The following is a 9,214-nucleotide window of genomic DNA, read 5'->3' on the forward strand; positions in this document are numbered from 1 at the left end:
AACCCTCCTATGACATCACAGACACTCCCTCCCTGTTCCTCCCTTTGGACTGGGATGGGTGTCCCTCCTGAGTTCACCAGAAGCACCACGCCCTTGCCTGTGCACTGCTCTACCTGCTGCCAGCTATAAGTGCTCCCAGGGCTGAAACTTCCTCTTACTGTTATTTTTCAGTCCCTAGCCCAGTCCTGGCACACAGTAGGTTTTCCAAATATATTTGTTGGAAGAATGTGCGAATGAATACATGAATGACTCCTCTGGCCCTCCAGGATGTGTGGGTGTCTTGGGAGGTATTTGACTACTTTGTGCCTTCCGTTTTCTGTTCTTTTTTTTTTTTTTTTTTTTTGAGACAGAGTCTCACTCTGTCGTCCAGGCTGGAGTGCAGTGGTTCGATCTTGGCTCACTGCACGCTCTGCCTTCTGGGTTCATGCCATTCTCCTGCCTCAGCCTCCCAAGTAGCTGGGACTACAGGCGCCTGCCACCATGCCTGGCTAATTTTTTGTATTTTTTAGTAGAGACGGGGTTTCACTGTGTTAGCCAGGAAGGTCTTGATCTCCTGACCTTGTGATCCGCCCGCCTTGGCCTCCCAAAGTGCTGGGATTACAGGTGTGAGCCACCGCACCCAGCCTATTTTCTTTCTTTCTTTCTTTCTTTCTTTCTTTTTTTTTTTTTTTGAGGCAGAGTGTCCCTCTGTCACTCAGGCTGGAGTGCAGTGACACAATCTCGGCTCACTGCAACCTCTGCCTCCTGGGTTCAAGTGATTCTCCTGACTCAGCCTCCCAAGTAGCTGGGACTACAGTCACGTGCCACCACTCCCAGCTAATTTTTGTATTTTTAGTAGAGACAGGGTCTCGCCATTTGGTCAGGCTGGTCTTGAACTCCTGACCTCAAGTGATCCGCCCGCCTCAGCCTCCCAAAAGTGCTGGGATTACAGGCATAAGCCACAGCACTCGGCCATGCCTTCCATTTTCTAGGAAAGTCCAGATGTTCCTTCGTCCTCTAAGTATAACTTCAGGCTTGCTGCACTGTCTGTCCATCTTAATCTGGTCATTATGGTTGCTATCGCCATGAGTCTGCTAGCGGGGAGCCCCAGCAGGCTTTGAGGATGCGCTCTAGGACAAAGCAGGCATCCTTAGGTTGAGGGGGAGAAGGGCATAGGAGGAGGGCGTCCTCAGGCCGTGGGTCACTTACAAACAACAAGTCTGTTACCAGGAGGGAAGACGAGCCAAATGGACAGGTCGGGTCCTTATTTTGGCATTTTCTGCTGTGCTATAGAGACACGCTTTGTATTTTGTTTGCTCCAAAGAGGGAAAACAGAAATAACAACCTACAACTACAGCCACTCAGCTGGAGTTAAATTGTTTACCAGTTATCCCAATAACTGTTGGAAGACCTCTGAAATGTCAGTATTCCTGCATGCAAACTACAATTTCTGTGGTGCCAGCTACTCAGGAGGCTGAGGCAGGAGAATCACTTGAACTTAGGAGGCAGAGGTTGCAGTGAGCCGAGATTGCACCACTGCACTCTAGCCTGGGCGACTGAGTAAGATTCCATCTCAAAAAATAAAAGTAAAAATAAATAAAAAATTAGCTCAGCGTGGTGGCGTGTGCCTGTAGTCCCAGATACTTGGGGGGTGAGGCAGGAGAGGATGGCTTAAGCCTGGGAGGTGGAGGGTGCAGTGAGCCAAGATTGAGCCACTGCACTCCAGCCTGGGTGACAAAGTAAGACCCTGTCTCAAAAAAAAAAATTAAATAAATAAATAAATAAATAAATAAATAAATAAAGCCTCCCTCATGTCTACCCCATTTCCCTGCTTTAATTTTCTCCAAAACACTTACTGCTCTCTAAGACACTGGGGTTTTTGTAGGTTTTTTTTTCTTTTTTTTTCTTTTTTTTGCGAGATGGAGTCTTGCTCTGTTGCCCAGGCTGGAGTGAAGTGGCGTGATCTCGGCTCACTGTAACCTCCACCTCCCGGGTTGAAGCAATTCTCCTGCCTCAGTCTCCCGAGTAGCTGGGATTACAGATGCCTGCCACAACGCCCAGCTAATTTTTGTATTTTTAGTAGAGATGGGAGTTCACCATGTTGGCCAGGCTGATCTTGAACTCCTGACCTCCTGATCTTCCTGCTTCAGCCTTCCAAAGTGCTGGGATTACAGGCGTGAGCCACCATGCCCGGCCAAGGGTTTTGTTGTGTTTTGTTTTCTTGAGATGGAGTTTTGCTTTCGTTGCCCAGGCTGGAGTGCAATGGCGTGATCTTGGCTCCACCGCAACCTCGGCCTCCTTTTCAAGCGATTCTCCTGCCTCAGTTTCCCGGTGTACAGGCATGCACCGCCACACCTGGCTAATTTTGTATTTTTAGTAGAGACGGGGTTTCTCCATGTTGGTCAGGCTGGTCTCAAACTCCTGACCTCAGGTGATCTGTCCACCTCGGCCTCCCAAAGTGCTGGGATTACAGGCGCGAGCCACCGCGCCCAGCCGGTTTTTTTTTTTTGTTTTTTTTTTTTAACTTACTTCTTGTGCTCACTGTCTGCCTTCTCCATAAGCCCTGTCAATTTTGCTTACTGATATATCCCCGATTTAGTTTTTTTTTTTCTTTTCTTTCCTTTTTTTGAAACAGAGTTTTGCTCTTGTCGCCCAGGCTGGAGTGCAGTGGCGCGATCTCTACCTCCTGGGTTCAAGTGATTCTCCTGCCTCAGCCTCCCAGGTAGCTGGGATTACAGGTGCCTGTCACCACACCCAGCTAAATTTTGTATTTTCAGTAGAGACGAGGTTTCACAATGTTGGCCAGGCTGGTCTCAACCTCCTGACCTCAGGTGATCCGCCCGCCTCGGCCTCCCAAAGTGTTGGGGTTACAGGCGTGAGCCACCGCGCCAGGCCTGCCCTCCTAATTTTTAAAAAACTTTTCTACAGAGATGGAGGGTCTCACTGTGTTGCCCAAGCTGGTCTCGAGCTCCTGCGCTTAAGTGATCCTCTAGCCTCAGTCTCTCAAAGTGCTGGGATTTGGGAACTCACAGGCATGAGCCACCATACCTGGCTAGTTTTCTATTTCTATGTAACAAATTACCCTCAAAACTTAGCAGCCTACAACACCAAGCATTTATTGTCTCCCACAGCTTCTGCAAGCAGGGTCCTCATGAGGTTGCAGTCATCTCAAGGCCTGACCAGGGCTGGAGGGTTGACCCGGCTGTGTCCAGGCTCACATGTTGACCTGACCAGGGCAGGAGCCTGACCAGGCTGTGTCCAGGCTCACTCATGTGGTGGTTGGCAGGCCCAAGTTCCTCACTGGCTATTGGCAGGGGCTTTGGCTCCTTCCCATGTGGGCCTCTCTATAGGGCTGCAAACACCGTGGCAGCTTGTTTCCCCCAGAGCGGGCAACCAAAGAAGAGGGAGGGCAAGAGAGTGAGACAGCATCCAAAACAGAAGCCACAGTCTCTCATAACCTAACGTTGGAAGTAATGGTCCTTTGCTTCCCGGTTCTGCCGGCAGGGGACTACGCAAGGATGCAGACATCAGGAGGTGGGCAGCATCAGGCCATCTTGGAAGCTGGTCACCACAGTCCCCTACACACACCTGGCACATAGAAGATTCTCAAGAAACATTGCAGGGCGCGGTGACTCACGCCTGTAATCCCAGCACTTTGGGAGGCCGAGGTGGGCGGATCACTTGGGGTCAGAAGTTTTGTTTTGTTTTGTTTTGTTTGAGACGGAGTCTCGCTCTGTCACCCAGGCTGGAGTGCAGTGGCCGGATCTCAGCTCACTGCAAGCTCCGCCTCCCGGGTTCACGCCATTCTCCTGCCTCAGCCTCCCAAGTAGCTGGGACTACAGGCGCCCGCCACCACGCCCGGCTAATTTTTTTTTTTTTTTATTTTAGTAGAGACGGGGTTTCACCGTGTTAGCCAGGATGGTCTCGATCTCCAGACCTCGTGATCCACCCGTCTCGGCCTCCCAAAGTGCTGGGATTACAGGCTTGAGGGGTCAGAAGTTTAAGACCAGCCTGGCCAACATGGTGAAACACCATCTCTACTAAAAATACAAAAAATTAGCCAGGCGTGGTGGCGCCCACCTGTAATCCCAGCTACTCAGAGGCTGAGGCAGGAGAATCACTTGAACCCAGGAGGTAGAGGCTGCAGTGAGCTGAGATTGCGTCATTACACTCCAGCCTGGGCAACAGAGCAAGACTCTGTCTCAAAAACAAAACAAAAACAAAAACAAGAAATAGCGGTAGAATGAAAGAATGAAGACAGGAATGATTTTGGCATAGTGAATAGTTGGGTCTATCCCTGAAGGATCTTAAACACATTCAGGTTTCTTCACACCCCCACTGAACCCCACAATGCTCTCTTATCATTCACCTCCATCTCTTCCCAGCCATGTGACTGGGGCAAGTTCCAAAACTCACAGGCCTGTTGTGGGGATTAAAAGACATGAAGGGGCTTGGGTGGGCAGATCACCTGAGGTCAGGAGTTCAAGACCAGCCTGACCAACATGGTGAAACCCCGTCTCCACTAAAAATACAAAAATAGCCAGGCGTGGTGGCACACACCTGTAATTGCCAGCTACTTGGGAGGCTGAGGCGGGAGAATAGCTTGAACCCGGGAGGTGGAGGGTGCAGTGAGCTGAGATTGTGCCATGCACTCCAGCCTGGGCAACAAGAGCAAAACTCCGTCTCAAAAAAAAAAAAAAAAAAATATATATATATATATATATATATGTATATATATAACACATGAGAGCCCAGCCTTGGTGGTTCATGTGGGTAATCCCAGCACTTTGGGAAGCCAAGACAGGTGAATTACTTGAGGCCAGGAGTTAGAGACCAGCCTGGCTAACATGGGGAAACCTGTCTCTACTAAAAAATAAAAAAAAATCAGCTGGGCATGATGGCGCTCACCTGTAGTCCCAGCTACTCAGAGGCTGAAATGGGAGAATTGCTTCAACCCAGGAGGCAGAGGTTGCAGTGAGCCAACATTGCACCACTGCACTCCAACCTGGGCGACAGAGCGAGACTCTGTCTCAAAAGAAAAACAAATTTAAAAAGGATACAAAACATTTAGAAACTTGAGAGCAAGTTAGTACTACTATGAACACTTTTAATTAAAAAAAAATAGAAAAAATAAGACATGAAGGTGTAAGGATCATGGGATCTGACACACACAAGCGTTCAGTATGTAGCCATCACGGGCCAGGTGCAGTGGTTCATGTCTGTAATCCCAGCACTTTGAGAGGCCAAGGCAGGCAGATCACTTGAGGTCAGGAGTTCAAAACCAGCCTGTGAAATCTCATCTCTACTAAAAATACAAAAATTAGCCAGGTGTGGTGGGACACACTTGTAGGCCCAGCTACTCAGAAGGCTGAGGCAAGAGAACCCCTTGACCCAGAAGGTGGAGATTGCAGTGAGCCAAGATCATGCTACTGCATTCCAGCCTGGGTAACACAGCAAGACTCTGGCTAAGAAAAAAAAAAAAAAATATATATATATATATATATATATATATATATGTGTGTGTGTGTGTGTGTGTGCGCGCGCGCATGTATATGTGTGTGTGTGTATGTATAGCCATCATGGGTAATGCTTTGTGTGTCACTAACACTGCAGAGAAAGAGAAAGATCAAGGGATTGAAAGCGCCTTTGCAAAATTATGACTGAAACAGTAAAAGAGATCTAACTTAATCGACTTAATCGATTCCATCTTGCTTCTTTTTTTTTTTTTTTTTTTTTTTTGAGACGGAGTTTTGCTCTTGTTGTCCAGACTGGAGTGCAATGGTGTGATCCTGGCTAATTTTGTATTTTTAGTAGAGACGGGGTTTCTCCATATTGGTCAGGCTGGTCTCGAACTCCCCACCTGAAGTGATCCACCCGCCTCGGCCTCCGGAAGTGCTGGGATTACAGGCATGAGCCACCGCGACTGGCCAACTCCATCTTGCTTCTAACCTCCAAGCTGTCCTTGTTCATTCCTGGGCATAGGCTGAATTAACTTTGGGAGAAACTCAGTTTATAGTTTATAATTGAAATCAAAGATGATAACAGCCCTTTCCCAAAGCAGACCTCCTTCTTGCTTGGGGACTAGATTACCTTTGTAGGACTAACATTAGCCACAAGATTAGAAATTATGGTTTAGGAGTCATGCAGCTGGAGGTTACAAAGTTCTAACCCTCCCTAAACTGTTCCTAAGATCAGTGCTTGAGATACTTTGCAGACCCTGCACTTGATGGATCAGCTGGCACCACCCAGGTCAATAAACGGGCTCATCTGATCTTGTGGCCCTCATGGGGGAACTGACTAAGAGCGAGAAGATAGCTTTGACTGCCTATGATTCCATCGCTGACCAATCAGCACTCCTGGCTCACTGGCTTCCCCCCTCTCCGCCCCCCCAAAAGTTGTCCTTAAAAACTCTGCTCCCCAAATGCTCAGGGAGACTGATTTGAGTAATAAAGAAACTCCGGCCTCCCACATAACTGTCTCTGTGTAAATTACTCTTTCTTTATTGCAATTTCCCTGTCTTGAGGAATTGGCTTTGTCTAGGCAATGGGCAAGGTGAACCCATTAGACGGTTACAGGATCTCCCTGGATTCAGGAGCAGTTGTGGATCTGGGGCTGTTGGAGTCAGTGTGTGTGTGTGTGCATTTCTATGTGTTTGATCTTCTGAGAGGAGCTGTCACAGGTCAGCAGTGCCGTGGATGGGTCCTGTGGTGCAGACACCCAGGTTATCTCACTTGGGCCAGAGATGGTCACATGATGGGGCCTCAGTCACCCAAACAGGCAGGAGATACTGAGACTGCCATCTGTACAGGAGATACTGGACTGCCATCTGTTTACACTGCATAGCATGCGTTATACCAGCAGTTCTTAACCTTTTTGCAATGAAGGGAGGTCAGGGGACAGGGTATCATGGAACCCTCTGAAAGTTTGCAAGTTCAATGTTCTGCCAAGCAATTAAAAAGAAAAAAGAAAGTTTGCAAGAAAAATGCACATATGTACATAAACACTAAAATATATATATAATCAGCTAGGCATGGTGGCTCATGCCTGTAATCCCAGTACTTTGGGAGGCCTAGGCGGGTGGATCAAGAGGTCAGGAGTTCAAGACCAGCCCGGCCAAGATGGTAAAACCCGTCTCTACTGAAAATACAAAAATTAGCTGGGTGCAGTGGCAGGCGCCTATCATCCCAGCTACTCAGGAGGCTAAGGCAGAAGAATTGCTTGAACCCAGGAGGCAGAGGTTGCAGTGAGCTAAGATTGTGCCACTGCACTCCAGCTGGGGTGATAGAGTGAGACTCCTTATCAAAAAATAATAATAAAAAAACAAACAAATAAATATATATACACATATAAAATCATTTCAGGCCATTACCAGACCTTAGATTCAAAATGCCAGCCTGAGACAGAGACTTTGGCCTCCTTGAAGGCAATGACTGGAGCTTGTATCTCCTAAACAAATTAGTGAATGAATGAATGAATGAATGGAAAAAAAGAATCAAACAACTGCCAAAAAGCCCAGAATCTGAGAATCTTTGTTGGTTGGCACATCCCCTTCAGAAAGCCACTGGCTTCACAAGACTTCAAGTGTTGCCTTAGCCACCTTCCTAACTGTACAACCTTGGACTTGTCACCTCATCTCCCTCAGTCTCATTTTCCTCATCAGAAAAATAGTGTGAATGGCAAAGAGTGTTTTGTGGGCTACACAACCCATTAAAAACATAAAGGTCTCCGCCGGGAGCGGAGTTGAGGTGAGAGGTTCGAGACCAGCCATGGCCAACATGGTGAAACCCTGTCTCTACTAAACATACAATAATAATAATAATAATAATAATAATAATAAAATAGCCGGGTGTGGTGTCACGCACCTGTAGTCCCAGCTACTTAGGAGGCTGAGGCAGGAGAATAGCTTGAGCCCAGGAGGCAGAGGTTGCAGTGAACAGAGATCGTGCCACTGCACTCCAGCCTGGGCGACAGAGCAAGACTCCATCTTAAAAAAAAAACCCCCCCCCCAAAAAATGTCTCTTATTTTGGAAGAAGCTTCTGAAGTTAGGCAGAAGGAATTGAGTGATCAGATCAACCAGTCATCTGGCCTCTAGCCCCCATCAACACAGACCTGCCTTAGGGCTGGGAGGATTGCTGGTGGAGGAGCTTGCTCTAGGGAAGGAATGGAAATGCGGGACGCTAAACCCATCATTTGTTAGCATATTCATAGTCAGATGGCCAAATTAGGACACAACCAAGGTTGGGCCAGCTTGCTTTGGTCTCATTCCAGGTCTAAGACAACAGCCTATACAAGTTGACTAGATTGAGAATCCTACAGATATTCAAGCAACAAATATTTATCTGTGCAGCGACTATGGGCCAAGGCCTATACTAGGCACTGGGGATTCTATGGGAACAAAGCTACTGTGATCCCTGTCCTCTCGAAGCTGACAGGAGAAAGACATTAATGAATCACCCAGGAGAAATGCAAGGTGCTGTGGAGCTGTGTAATGTGGGAGCTCCTGATCTTGGGGTTGGGAGGGATGGGGAGAGCAGGACAAGCTTCCTTGTAGCTCAGCCCTGAGCTCAGTGAGGAGCCATGGATGGGCTGGGAAGTACCCCGGGCAGAGGCTATAGCACGTGCAAAGGGCCCGTGGTTTTCTTTTGAAACTAGGAAAGAGGTTGGGCATGGTGGCTCATGCTTGTAATACCAGCAGTTTGGGAGGCCGAGGTGGGTGGATCACTTGAGGTCAGGAGTTTGAGACCTGCCTGGCCAACATGATAAAACCCTGTCTCTACTAAAAATACAGAAATTAGCCAGGCATGGTCATGGGTGCCTGTAATCCCAGCTACTCGAGAGGCTGAGGCAGGAGAATCACTTGAACCCGGGAGGCGGAGTTTGCAGTGAGCCGAGATCGTGCCACTGCACTCCAGCCTGGTCAATAGAGCGACAGTCAGTCTCAAAAAATAAAATAAAATAAAATTGGGAAGAAGGCGTGTGTGGTTAAAGGGCAGAGCGAGGGAGACTGGGACACAGACATGGTTAGAGAGATTTAACGCGAAGCAGGCAGAGACCAACAGAGACCAAATTACCTTGTTCTCTTTTTTTTTTTTTGAGACGGCGTCTCGCTCTGTCGCCCAGGCTGGAGTGCAGTGGCCGGATCTCAGCTCACTGCAAGCTCCGCCTCCTGGGTTTACACCATTCTCCTGCCTCAGCCTCCCGACCTTGTTCTCTTTTTTTTTTTTTTTTTTTTGA

Source organism: Theropithecus gelada, chromosome 16 (assembly GCF_003255815.1).
Source record: "Theropithecus gelada isolate Dixy chromosome 16, Tgel_1.0, whole genome shotgun sequence".
Classification (NCBI taxonomy): Eukaryota; Metazoa; Chordata; class Mammalia; order Primates; family Cercopithecidae; genus Theropithecus; species Theropithecus gelada.